Here is a 12,368-nt window from a genome sequence, read left to right on the forward strand (position 1 = left end):
AACGAACCCAACTTCATCATCTAACTCATATCCCACCTTTGCAATAACTCCTACGCATTTGCCTCTTCCTCTCATTAAACCTGAGTGCTCAAAAATCAATTATGAAGTTATTACTATTGCAACACCGACCCAAACTAATCAGGAAATCATCGAACGGAGGGCTAAAGCAGGCAATCCAGTTGACTCTATCTTAGATACTTTGCAGTTTCATTTTACCTACTGGAATATCGCAGGTCTCTCCGCAAAGAAAATCGACCCCGCCTTCCTAAGCCAGATCAATTTGAGCGGTTGTATCTGTCTTCAGGAGACGTGGGCCATAAGGCCTATTCATATACTAGGCTTTAAAACTTTTTGGTCACCTGCGACGAAATCAACTTCTGGCAGAAATAGCGGAGGCTTAGTTATTTATATCAAAAACACCCTTTCCGTGGATGAGATAATTCCCATAAGTTTAGATACAAATTTTCAGATCATAGCAGTTAAGGTCACCAAACAAAGACTTTACCTTATTATAAACTTTTATAATAACCTCTCCAACTCTGCTATGAACACGCTACTCCCAGAGATCTCCGCAATAATACAAAAGCAACGAACCATTCACATCAAAAAGGCATGCATAACAATTTGGGGCGGAGATTTCAACTTACATCTATGCAGTAATAGTGACAATAATAAATGTGGTATTAGCGATGAGTCCGATACAAACCTCACGCATTTTACACACTCTAATGGGGGGGAAAAAATGAATGAACTCATGGCTGAACTAGAACTAAACTTTGCTAACGAAACAAAGAATCCACCTGTTCAATTTCAGCCCACATTCAACGGAAGAGGTTTAACAAGTATAATTGATTTTATACTGATCTCATCACCTATAGGATCCATCGTAGAAGATTTTAAGGTTTTTAACAACCCCTTAAGTGACCATTTCCCCATTATCATGGTCCTCGCTGAAAGAACAAAGAATAAGCCATATGACATTCTGACCGCTCTAAATCAAAGCGATCTAGAGCTAGGCTCTTTGAATGGCTTTACATTGAAGTGGGGTAATATTGACAAAGAAGCCACAACAAAAAAAATTGTCACAAATAACCAAACGGATATTATTAACTGCTTGGATTCCACCACCCACCCTAGTGAAACTATAGTAAGCTTTCTATCAATTACAACAACCATACAAAAAGAATTGACTAAAAAGCACAAACAAAGGCCCCAACTGAAGAAAGGGTGGTTTGATACAGCATGTACTAAAGCATCTACACGCCTAAAGGAAGCTCTGAACAGTAAACATAAGGACAGAGTCGAAATCATCAGACTTAGAAAAGAGTATACAGCCGCCCTAAAAAACAGGAAAAAGGAAGTAAAAGCTGAACTATGGTCAAAACTGATCCAAAGCTCGGAACTTAACGATAGTGCTTTGTTCTGGCAGATAGTTCGTTCCCCACTCCTAACAGAGAAATCCAACCTTCCATCAATTGATGTATCTATAAGCCAACACGAATGGGTGAACCATTTTACTAAAGTCTTTGCCATAGACCCGACCGAAGACACAGATCAGCCTGAACCTCTACCACAAATTGTCTATCCGTTAAATCTTCACTTCTCCCATGAAGAGGTCCAAAAAGCTTTAAAATCTTCAAAAACAGCCAAAGCACCAGGCCCGGACGGCGTTCCGGTTGACGTTTTTAAACACCTTCCAGATCTCTGGACCCCGCTACTAACTAACGTCTTGAACGCCACCACTGAAGTAGGTATCCTGGAATCCTGGAAAACATCAATCTTGGTACCTATCTTCAAGAAAGGAGATCGAAATAGTCCAACATGCTATAGGCCGATCTCCCTCCTGGACTCCCTAGGCAAAATGGCAGGACGAATATTACTTGACCGCCTCCAGGAGTGGGCCTTAGAACACAAAATTATTTCCGATCTACAATATGGCTTCCGGGAGGGACTAGGAACAACTGACCAGGCTCTAAACCTGTCCCTACTGGCGAGCAAATACCTGGACGCCAAAGGGTCCTCATTCCACATGGCCTATGTCGATCTTTCCGCAGCATTTGACTGCGTGTCACACTCAATGCTGTGGAATACAATCTTGAAAATGGGCGTTCCTACGCCAATTGTGGATTTCTTACGCGAACTATATACAGGCACCATTGGCAGGGTAAGATTTGGGACAAAGGGCGAGCTCACTAACTTCTTCAGAGTGGAAAAGGGGGTCAGGCAGGGGTGCGTATTGGCCCCCTTCTTATTCACCCTATACACGAATGGCCTAGAGGTTGCCATGCTACAAGGCAGTAAGGACCTCCCGGCAATAGTTCGTCGGCAGATACCAGCACTTCTATATGCCGACGATGCTGTCATTCTAGCAAGAACATCAAACGAATTACAAATGGCCCTGAACAGATATTGTGATTTTATGGCAAGTTTAAACCTGAAACTAAACGCAAAAAAAACGTACACAATGCACTCAGGGGAGCAAAGAAACGTAAAACACAGGAAGTTAATGGCGCAGGGCGAACACCTGGATAGGACTAAAACCTATCCCTATTTAGGGATTGTCATTGACGAAAAATTCAAATGGACCCAAGCCATTAATACAAGAAAATTGATTTTCCTCCGAGAGACATCATCACTAAAAACCTTCTCGCAGAGATTGGGGCAGAGACAAATTAAAGAACTAGCGCAAATATATAACGCAAAATGTGTAAGCACTGCAACATATGGGGCGGGGATCTGGGGTTTTAAAAACGTGGACTCAATACAAACAATAGAGAACTCTTTCCTTAGATATTTGCTGGCGGTGCCCAAAACCTGCTCCACCTATGCCTGCCACTCTGAGCTGGGCATTGACTACATCACTGACATCATAAAACTACAACCAATAATGCTGTGGCGCAGAATATGGGTCACCGAGCAATGCCACTTGACTAGGACGATTATACAAGATATTTTAACGCTAGACCACGCTAAGAAAATCAAATGGCTGTCGTACGTCAAAGCGTTATTGACAGATCTTGGATATAGGAAATACTTTGACCATCCATCGCTGATAGAGGAAATCCCTAAAAAGACCTTAAAAAGGGAGTGTTTAACTCATTTACGTCAGCTACGTCTATTATCCGAGGTCCACAAGCCATCAGTCCAACATTCCCTGCTAGTCCAGACTGCGTTTTCTGCTGAACCTTACCTAAATTTTAAAATAACACAGTTTGAAAGAATGCTGCTTACCCGCTTCAGACTTGATTTGTTCCATCTACTAGTTCTATTTCCTGAGCAAAATGTCAGGACTTCTACCACCTCTATGTGCCCTTGTGATTTGGTATCGCCACAATCAACGATGCACACAATGTTATTCTGCAAATTCTATAGCGAGCCCCGGAAGCGCTGGATACTCCCTATCTTGAAGTTCTGGGGTTTCCGTCAATGTCGCCCAGCGTATTTGGCACTACAATTTCTGGAAAATGAAAACTATGCGAAAGCGATTGTATCTTACCTTAAATTTTGTATACGCCACCGCACAAATCTATAACCTCGAACAACATCGCTTATACATATTAACGAAGGGACTGAGATAACAAAAAAAACTGTACGTCTTTGCACATGTTGGAAAAATTTGCCCTAATGAAATTGTGATGCACTTTTTACTTCCATGTATTGCTGGCGGTGCCCAAAAATGTACATTTTAATAATCTTTTTAACCTTTTTTTTTATACAATTGTAACTGTGTTTTTATTCTATTTGAACTTTTATGGTGTTTTTTCAAAAACTACCGAATAAAGTTGATATTGAATTGAATTGAATTGACTCTGGCTCAGGTTTTGGCTGCCCTCGACCCTCGACCCTGGAGACTGGAACTTTCAGGATGCATATTTTCACATTCCCGTCCTGCTGGTCCACCGGCGTTACCTGCGGTTAACGGTAGGCCAGGAGCATTTTCAGTTTGCTGTGCTCCCCTCCGGCCTTACCAGCGCCTCTCGGGTGTTCACGAAAGTGATGGCGGTGGTCGCAGCTCATCTGCGCAGGTCAGGGGTGTCAGTCTTCCCCCTACCTCGACGACTGGCTGTTGAAGGCGGGCTCACCCCAGATAGTCGTCACCCACCTTCAGACTACGGCCGACCTCCTGCATTTGCTGGGGTTCTCCATCAACGTGCCGAAGTCGCACCTGAGTCCCTCTCAGAAGCTCCCCGTAATCGGAGGGGTTCTGGATTCGATGCGGCTTCGGGTTTATCCTCCCGAGCAGCGAGTCCGGGATATTCAGGCTATGATTCTGATCTTTCAGCCCTTGTCCCGGGTTTGGTAGCATTAGACCTGCAGGACGCTTATTTTCATATCCCCGTCCTGCCGGTCCACCGGCGTTACCTGCGATTCATGGTAGGGCAGGAGCATTTTCAGTTTGCCGTGCTCCCCTTTGGCCTTACCAGTGCTGACGAAAAACTTTCTGGATCCAGTCTGACGCCTGGGGATATTCTAAGGTAAGGAATCTATCACTAACTTGTAACAGTAACTTGTGCAACAGGCTTGAGCCATTTAGTGAATTTGAAAACAATTGATTTCCTCCAGAATTAGTCCATGTCACCGAATGTGCCTGATTCTGAGTCTGAGATTCTGTCTTATTGTCCAGGCCCTCAAATTCTCCAGATTTCTCAAACTGTGGCTCAACCCAATAAATAGAATCAGAGTCTGAGTACGAGTCAGAGTCGTCGACAAGTGAATGCATATTTTCCCAGTGTGGTCCTGATTATAGCTTTTGTAACAAGTTTGTATTGTGAGGAAGGGATACAGGCCGATCCTGCATTAGGGGTGCCAGACGGAGATGAAAGAGGCTCTATGATTATTGCTGAATCGATTAGGTTGAATCTGTTAAAAGTGTTGACCCAACATTTATTGATTAAGTAGTCACCTTCCGAAAAGAGTGCTTAATCAGAACTCGATTCTTTGAATTTGCACCATGGTTATGTGAACTTGGCTGTAAAAGGGTGGGGAAACCTTAGGTTGCTGGAATTCTAGTTACCCTTTCCATTGTATTCCCTGCTGACTTTGCTGATATTGGTGGTATGGGTGGTGGTTTTCCCTGCTTTCCTCCCGTTGTCTTTTGTGAGCTAGTTTTCATGTTGTGTCTAATTCAATGTGGAAAGGCTCTGAGGGCTCAGAAAAAGAGCATAGACAAGTGTAATCAAGCCACCACCAAACACATGAAAGGGGAGAGCATTTTTGACAAGGCCAACCAGTACAGCCACCAATCAGCACTCTAGACCCAGCAGCTCTTTTAGGTCAAGAACTATCGGAAACCACTCCCAACTCCTTTTCACACTGCAGCCACAACCTTGACTACCCCTCCCCCTTTCATGCTCCACTCTCACCTCTCAGAAGCTAACAACTCCACCCCTGCACTCCTTACAAGTACCTCACACATGTAGTACTTCACGTGTACCTTTACATGTACCTTTGCTTAGAGAATCCGCCTCGCTATACTGTACTGTGACCTCATCAGTAGCCCTCACCGCTGAGGGAAGCAGGTCAGATTGGTAAGACGGGCTCTCTGAGTTGCAATTGTGGGCAAATTTTTTGTCCAGCGTGCGGTCCGGTTTCGGCTGTTTCTGTGCTGTTCAGGTGTCGCCAGAGGCCCGGTGGGCAGCCTGATCAGCCTTTCCGGAGGCAGAGGGCATCTATTACCTCCCTTTTACCAAGGGGGTTGAGATGTCATTCCCAATCTCTCGCTGGGCCAGCCCATTAATGTATGCAGATTGAGCAGGGGGCCTTAGCAGAAGTGGCCTCACTTATATCCAGGTATGGTTCACAACTTGTAATTAATCCTTGCACAAAGAGTCCCGACAACATTTGCGTTTTTTTATCTCATGAAGTTAAGAAAACATGCCTCTTGGAGAACTCTGCTTCCGTGTTCTAAGTATTATTAAGTGTTTTGCAAAAAAGCGCAATCTGCAAATGTGGGCCACTTTATAGTATGCCCAGGCCTATTTTCGATCCCAATCCAACACTGAAGCAGGACGCATGCAGTTGTTCTCTGAATAGCCAACTCCTCTGCACTCTAGGGCACTCCTGGGGCTCTCCTAACACCCTGTCTCTCATCGTCGGGAGGTCTCCATGAGGTCAGGTGAGCTCCCAAGGCGTAAGAGGGGTGGAGAAGCACAAAGGCATGACCAGTCACTAGGCACAACCAAGACGTGGGCCACTGACCACGATCAGGTTGGTCCAGCTAGGAGGGCTGAAGGCTAAGAATTGTAGAGTGTGGAGGGCAGAGGGCAAACGGAAATTGGGAAGGCTGGCAGTCGTCTTGAATGCTGAGCACAAAGGAGCAAAGATGAACTTAGGGCAGCACAGAGACGAAACTGAGGCTCAGGAGACCAAGAACTCACTGGTAGACTGGGCTGGGACTCCAGAATCACTGAGACTCACATGCACGCAGTCTCTCCCTCCTGTCAGACACACTGGCACAAGCACAGTAATTCAGTGTAGGTGTAGAGTGTTGTTTCTATCTAATAGACACATCTAGCCACAGATTCCTTAACTTAGAATATCTCCCCAGTCGTCAGACTGGATCCGCAAAATCTTTTTTTCCCCAGCAATACCTCTGCACGCCGGGAGGCGGTGACGTCCGGCTCCGTCCTGACGTCATCAACGGAAGTGACATCAATGGAGCCATATAAGCCCCTCTCGGTGTGCTGACGTCAATTTTCTTCTTTTCCGCGTCCTAACGCGGATCCGGGAAAGTGATACCTCTGGCCTGTTTTTGTTATCTTCAGGCCTTTTCAACGCCATTTTGCGTCAAGAAACAGTGAGTTTGATGCCCTTTCGGGCTTCAAGCCAGTCCGTTCCTGTTCGGGGCAGGTCCCGGGACCGTTGCTGTCATTAGCCTACCTCAGGTAAGCTCAAACGAAAGTCGCAGAAGTCGTCGGCTTCGCGCCGATATTCACATCGGGGCCCGCAGCTCCTGGTCTTTGCTGGACTCGGACCCTCAGGAGTCGGACCCGGCATACCTCCCATTTCCGGGTGTTGGGGTGACTCAAACTTAGATGCAGGATTACTGCAGGGCCCTGTAGTCCTTTATTGCTTTGACCCCCTTCCGGGTGCGCCTTCTGGCCCCACAGGGGGGTAGGGACTCTTGTTAGGACTCCGTTGGCGGGTTTACCCTTTGCTCCGACCGAGTGCCCTGACTCCGACTCCGGAGTCGCCACAACGTCGGGACACAGCCCGAAGGGGCATCCCACGACGTCTAGCCCTTCCACAGCACCGTCGCACAGCCTTCAGAGGTTCCCTGTGGTGTCCCTGGAGGTGTCTGCATTGCGGGGCACGACACCGCTTCGGCGCACTCCCTCCCCACAGGTTTCCACCTCGGGGGATGTTGAGTCGACGCCGGCCGTTCGAGGCCTTTTCGGAGGTCGTCGATGCTGGCTCGACTCGGATGGTCGAGACCTTTTCAGAGGTCACTGGCGCTTGATCCACTCAGCCAGTCTAGTCTTTTTCGGAGGTCGCGGACGCCGGTATCATCTCCGGCTTTATTGGTGGAGGATGTGGTCCCAGTGGATTCCCCACCCCCTGAGTCATTTCAACGCTCTCCGGAGTGGTCGCCAGTGTGGGCATTGGCCTACTCATCCTTTTGCTGAGCCTCTGTTAGGTGGCCGGATTAGCTTGCGTCCATCACCTACTGATCACTTGCTGTTACCGCCTCGCGGGGCCACGGAAGCTAGCGGGACATTTGTCCGGGCTGTTTTCAGGGCTGCAGACATTTTGAGGATGCAGCCACCCTCAGTCTCTAGACCTTTGGAGCCTTTGCTGGATCTTCTCCACCGGGGTGCGGGGGACATGGAGCCATTGTTGCCATTTGCGGAGTCATTATTTGACATCCTTCTCGGGGCGTGGTTGAGGCCCTCTTCGGGGGACCCAGTGGATCGTGCTGTGGCACATCGCCTGGCTCCCGATGAGCCGCCTGTTTGACCCTCCATTCTGGGGCTGGAGGACTTGTGCTTCTGGCAGCTCTTTCTACCACTCCTGTTCCGTTGCATCCTTCTACTCGGGAGTCTCGGTGGGTGTAGTCATGTAGCCGCGATGTGTTTGCATCCGCCAGCTCGGGACTCCGGTCCCTGAACACGTTGTGTGTGTTTGATCGGGCTACATCTGTCCTCTGGGACTCTGTCGAGCAGCTCCTCCCCTCCTTGCCGGAGAGCTCTTGATCTGGCCCGCCTAATCCGTGATGGCCATGATATGGCACAATTTTCGATTCGCTCTGCCATGGACAGCGCTAACTCTATGGGTCGTGCTATGGCCATGTCAGTGGTCATGCGCCGCTGTTAGACCTGGCACCTTGGCGTGAGTCTCCCTTCCACTTTTTGCTGATGTGCCTCATGTGTTTTGTTGGTGTTAGCTGCTCAGGGCACTGTGCCACTGCTAATCAGTGCCACAGTGCAAGTGCTCCCTATGAAAAGTGTATACATTGATTGGTGTCCATGTTTGGCTTATTTGGTTTACTATTAGCCCCTAGTAAAGTGCACCAGGAGTGCCGGGGCTTGTAAATACAAATGCTGCTGGTGGGCTTGCAGCACTGGTTGTGCCACCCACAGAAGCGGCCTAGTAAAATGTGTCTAAGGTCTGCCATTGCAGAATCTGCGTGCAGTCTGGTACTGTCATGCTGACTGCGCAAGTGCACCTACTTGCCAGTCCCTAAACCTTCCCTTAACTACATATTAGTCACCCCTATGGTAGGCCCAAGGGCAGGGTGCATTGTAAGCATAAGGTAGGACATGCCCTGATGTGTGTGGCATGTCCTAATAGTGAATTACAGCCATTTTCGTTTTTCACTATTGAAAGGCTACCTGCGCTCCATAGGCCAGAATGGGCTGCTGGAATTATTACACTCTATAATCCCAGCGGACTCAGAGAGCAGGGTAGAAAGTCAAGTTTAGTATGCCTGAACTCAGAATAATAAAATACTTCTTTTAGTAAAATTTATTTTAATATCCTGTGTTTGTAAATACTACTTTTAGAAAGTTATTATTTACTTGCCTAACCATTTCAGTCCGCCTCTGCTGTGTGTGTGTGTGCTGCCTAGTTTCAGTGAGGGGCAGGGCTGGGGAATTCCAGGAGACAGGCTGGCTGCCAGGTGGTGGGTAGAGAGATTACACCAGGATGGGTGGGAGGAGTACACCTTGACTCTGAATAGATCTGCGCTCTGCCACCACAATGCTGGCTCCGCCCCCTGTGGAGCGGCTGATGTCTCTGCCCTGTGCACTGAAAGGAAAGAGCAGAGTCACCACAATAAAGTGCTCCAAAACCGGACTGAGCCAGGCACAGGCCCCCTGGCCACAAGAACAAAAGAAACTGTGTATAAAAGAAGGAGCCCTGCTCCTAAGAAATCAGATCCTGTTTATGCCAAGAAGAACCTCTGCCCGAAGAGAAGGACCTGGGAAAGCTGCATGGAGGAGTACTGTCTCTAAGCCTGAGAGACTGGCCTGTGGTGGGTGCCTTGCTGCAAGAAGGAGAGGAAAAGACTGAGAAAGACTTTATTTTCAACGTGTGCTTTGTGAACAATCTCCAAGGGCTTGCTTGTGAACTTGCCCCCTGAACTGCGCCCCAGGAAGAGTGGGCGCTACCCCTCCCTGGAAGAAGGAAAGCTGCTGCGGGTGAATTGCCCTTCCACGCTGACTCCAGAGACCTGAGTGCAACGGGGAACCTGTCCCGCACTCTGAGAACCTGTGTGCCCCCATCCCGCTGAGCAACGCGACTCCTGCACGACTGTGCCGCTGTGAGCACCGTGACGGCCTGCCCCGCCTGGCTTGAACATCGTAAGCTGCTGCCCCCTCGAGCCGAAGCTCGCATCGTAAGGAAGGATTTTCCGGTCTGAGCACCGAGCCTCTGTGGCCCCCGAGCCGTAGAGCCCATCGCAAGGACCGACGGCATCCAAGTTCGCCGCTCCTGGACGACGCCTACAGCGCCTCGCCGCTGACTTTAACCCCGAGCCGCCCCTCCTTCCGCCAACATCGTGACGAGCATCGGAGTCCCGAGGCGCCCCACAACACATCGCTGTCCTCCGCCAAAAGGAACTGCACCGCGACGTGGGACGCCACCCTACGACTGCCGAGGCCGCCCCGAACTCGCCATCAAGCAACAAGGTACTGTGTGCCCCGAACACCTCAACGTACTTGCAGCGTACCGCTGCATCCCCCGGAGCGGTACGCGTCCTCGTGGGCCAACTGTACGGCCCGTACTGTCGTAGAGACTATCGTCCCCGTACGCTGAACCCCGCGGGAAGCGTGAGCCATCAAAGGGGATCGTCCCGAAGAGCGTACGCCCCGGTACGACGCGTACCATCACCTGTACAGCCCGTACTGCCCTGTACGCCATCGTCCCCGTACGCCTGCTCACGCGTGGGAAGCGTGAGACGTAGTGGGGAGGCGTCACGAGGAGTGTACGGCCTGTACTAACAGCGGTACGGCATGTACCAACAGTGGTACGACCTGTACTGAAGGAGTTTCGACGCGCACTGACCCCCAAGAGGTGCAGATTGCACCCGACCGTGCATTTTGAAGAACTGTGGCATCCTTAAACCTTAACAAACAAGTAACTGGAACCGTATTGAAAAGTTAAAGACTGTAACTAAAGCCTGCTTGAAAAGTCCCTATAAAGAGCTTTATTTTTCTAAAATACAGTCTGGTGTCTCTGTGTGGTGGGTTGGTGGTTATTGTGGGACCTCATAAATGCTTAACCTTATGTACTCTGGAGACTAGCCTGACTGCTCACGCCACACTACCTAGAGGGTGAGCAGGGGTTATTCGCTGAGGGTAATCCTTTGCCCTGACTTAGAGGAGAGGGTCCCTGCTTGTCGCAAGTGCATACCTGCGCCAACCAGAGACCCCTGATTCTAACAGCCACCATGCGTGGTTGCGCGATGGCATTTTCCCAGAGCATGTTCAGGAGCGACTAAGAGATCTACCATTTGATGGGGTCACTCTTTTTTGATGCCCATGCTGATTCGGCGGTCAGGCGCCTCCTGTCTGTTTGATTGTCTTCCCAGGTTTTAATCCTCGTGGAGGATTTTTGGTTTTGTGACAGTGCCGTCACTTTCTTTTCTGTTACCCGTTGTGGGTTACAGATGTTCTGGGTTGTGTGGCTGTTCAGCCGTGTTATTTCCTTCTTCTGGTACAGCTGGTTAAGCTGTGTTTAGCTTTCTTTTGAGCCTCTGCCTACGAGCTTTTCTCAAGAGGGACCCTTCTTTTGTAGGGTTGTGCCTTACCCTACGTTGGGTATTTGTTGGCTGTTATATTGCTACTCTTTCTTACCCAGGAACTTTTGCCGCAAGTTGACTGAGAGTGGGATGGGGTTAGTGAGACTGCTGACCCCACCCCACTCTGTGATGAAGTGTCACTGATTGACACTCGACCCTGGGTGCTTCAGGGTTTAAAACTGAAGCGCCCAGGTGCGAGGCAATCAGTGACGCTACCCCTCGTCACTGAGGGGAGGCCCACAGGGACCTTTGCTAATCTGAGGATGTCCTGCCCACAGGAGCTGTGAATTCCTCGGCCCAGCAAAGTTCAGCTCAGGCAGCCAGGAGCCTACTCATTTTGCGCATGTCTGGCTCCTGGCTGCTTGAACTGAAAGTGAACAATGTCTGTCAGGCTGACCTTTGTGCAGCCTGACAGACACTATTCATGAGGGGCAAAAGGTGGAGGGGCGTGGCCCCTCAGCCCCAATGGACCGGCCGCACCTGCCTGCTTCTGTCTGTGCCTTCTCTCAATCCTTTACTGGCAGTATCATGGTCTATGTTTCCGCCTGCCTCACGGGAAACCAGGTTTCTTCCCCCTCAAAGTACTGTTGCTTTTTCTGTGTTTCGTGACTGTTATGCCGCACACCGGTATAGTGGTACCTTTTGAGCGACTCACCTGTGTAGGGTTTAGTCACCTCCTGTAGGTGTGGCAACATTCTTGTCTCTTTGTGTTAATGTCGTGAGTTCTACACGCCATGGGGGTGCTTGCATACTAGGTTATTTTTATTCCCTAGTTTCATGCCTTCTTGCTCACTCTCTCCTTCGGGATAGAGTTCTCTATCGGTCCCTGGCTTTGCAGGTTGTCCCTTCACAGTGGTACCTTTGGTATGTTTGGCGGCATGCCTACCTACTGAGCTTTGCTCGATGGTGCTTTTTCTGTCTCTTTTGGCACTAGACCCTGGGTTCGGACCTGCCACTGTTGTCACATGTCCTAGGGGGTACACAATTGATGTGTGTTTTTTCTACACACACGGGCCTCCTGTTGCGGCTCCTGTTCTTAACTGGACAGTCTTCAGACTGTCCCCTGTTTTCATTTTTTTTTTTTTTTTAAACCGTTTATTACAGAATCCAAAAGATATACATAGATGGG

Source organism: Triturus cristatus, chromosome 7 (assembly GCF_964204655.1).
Source record: "Triturus cristatus chromosome 7, aTriCri1.1, whole genome shotgun sequence".
NCBI classification, from domain to species: domain Eukaryota; kingdom Metazoa; phylum Chordata; class Amphibia; order Caudata; family Salamandridae; genus Triturus; species Triturus cristatus.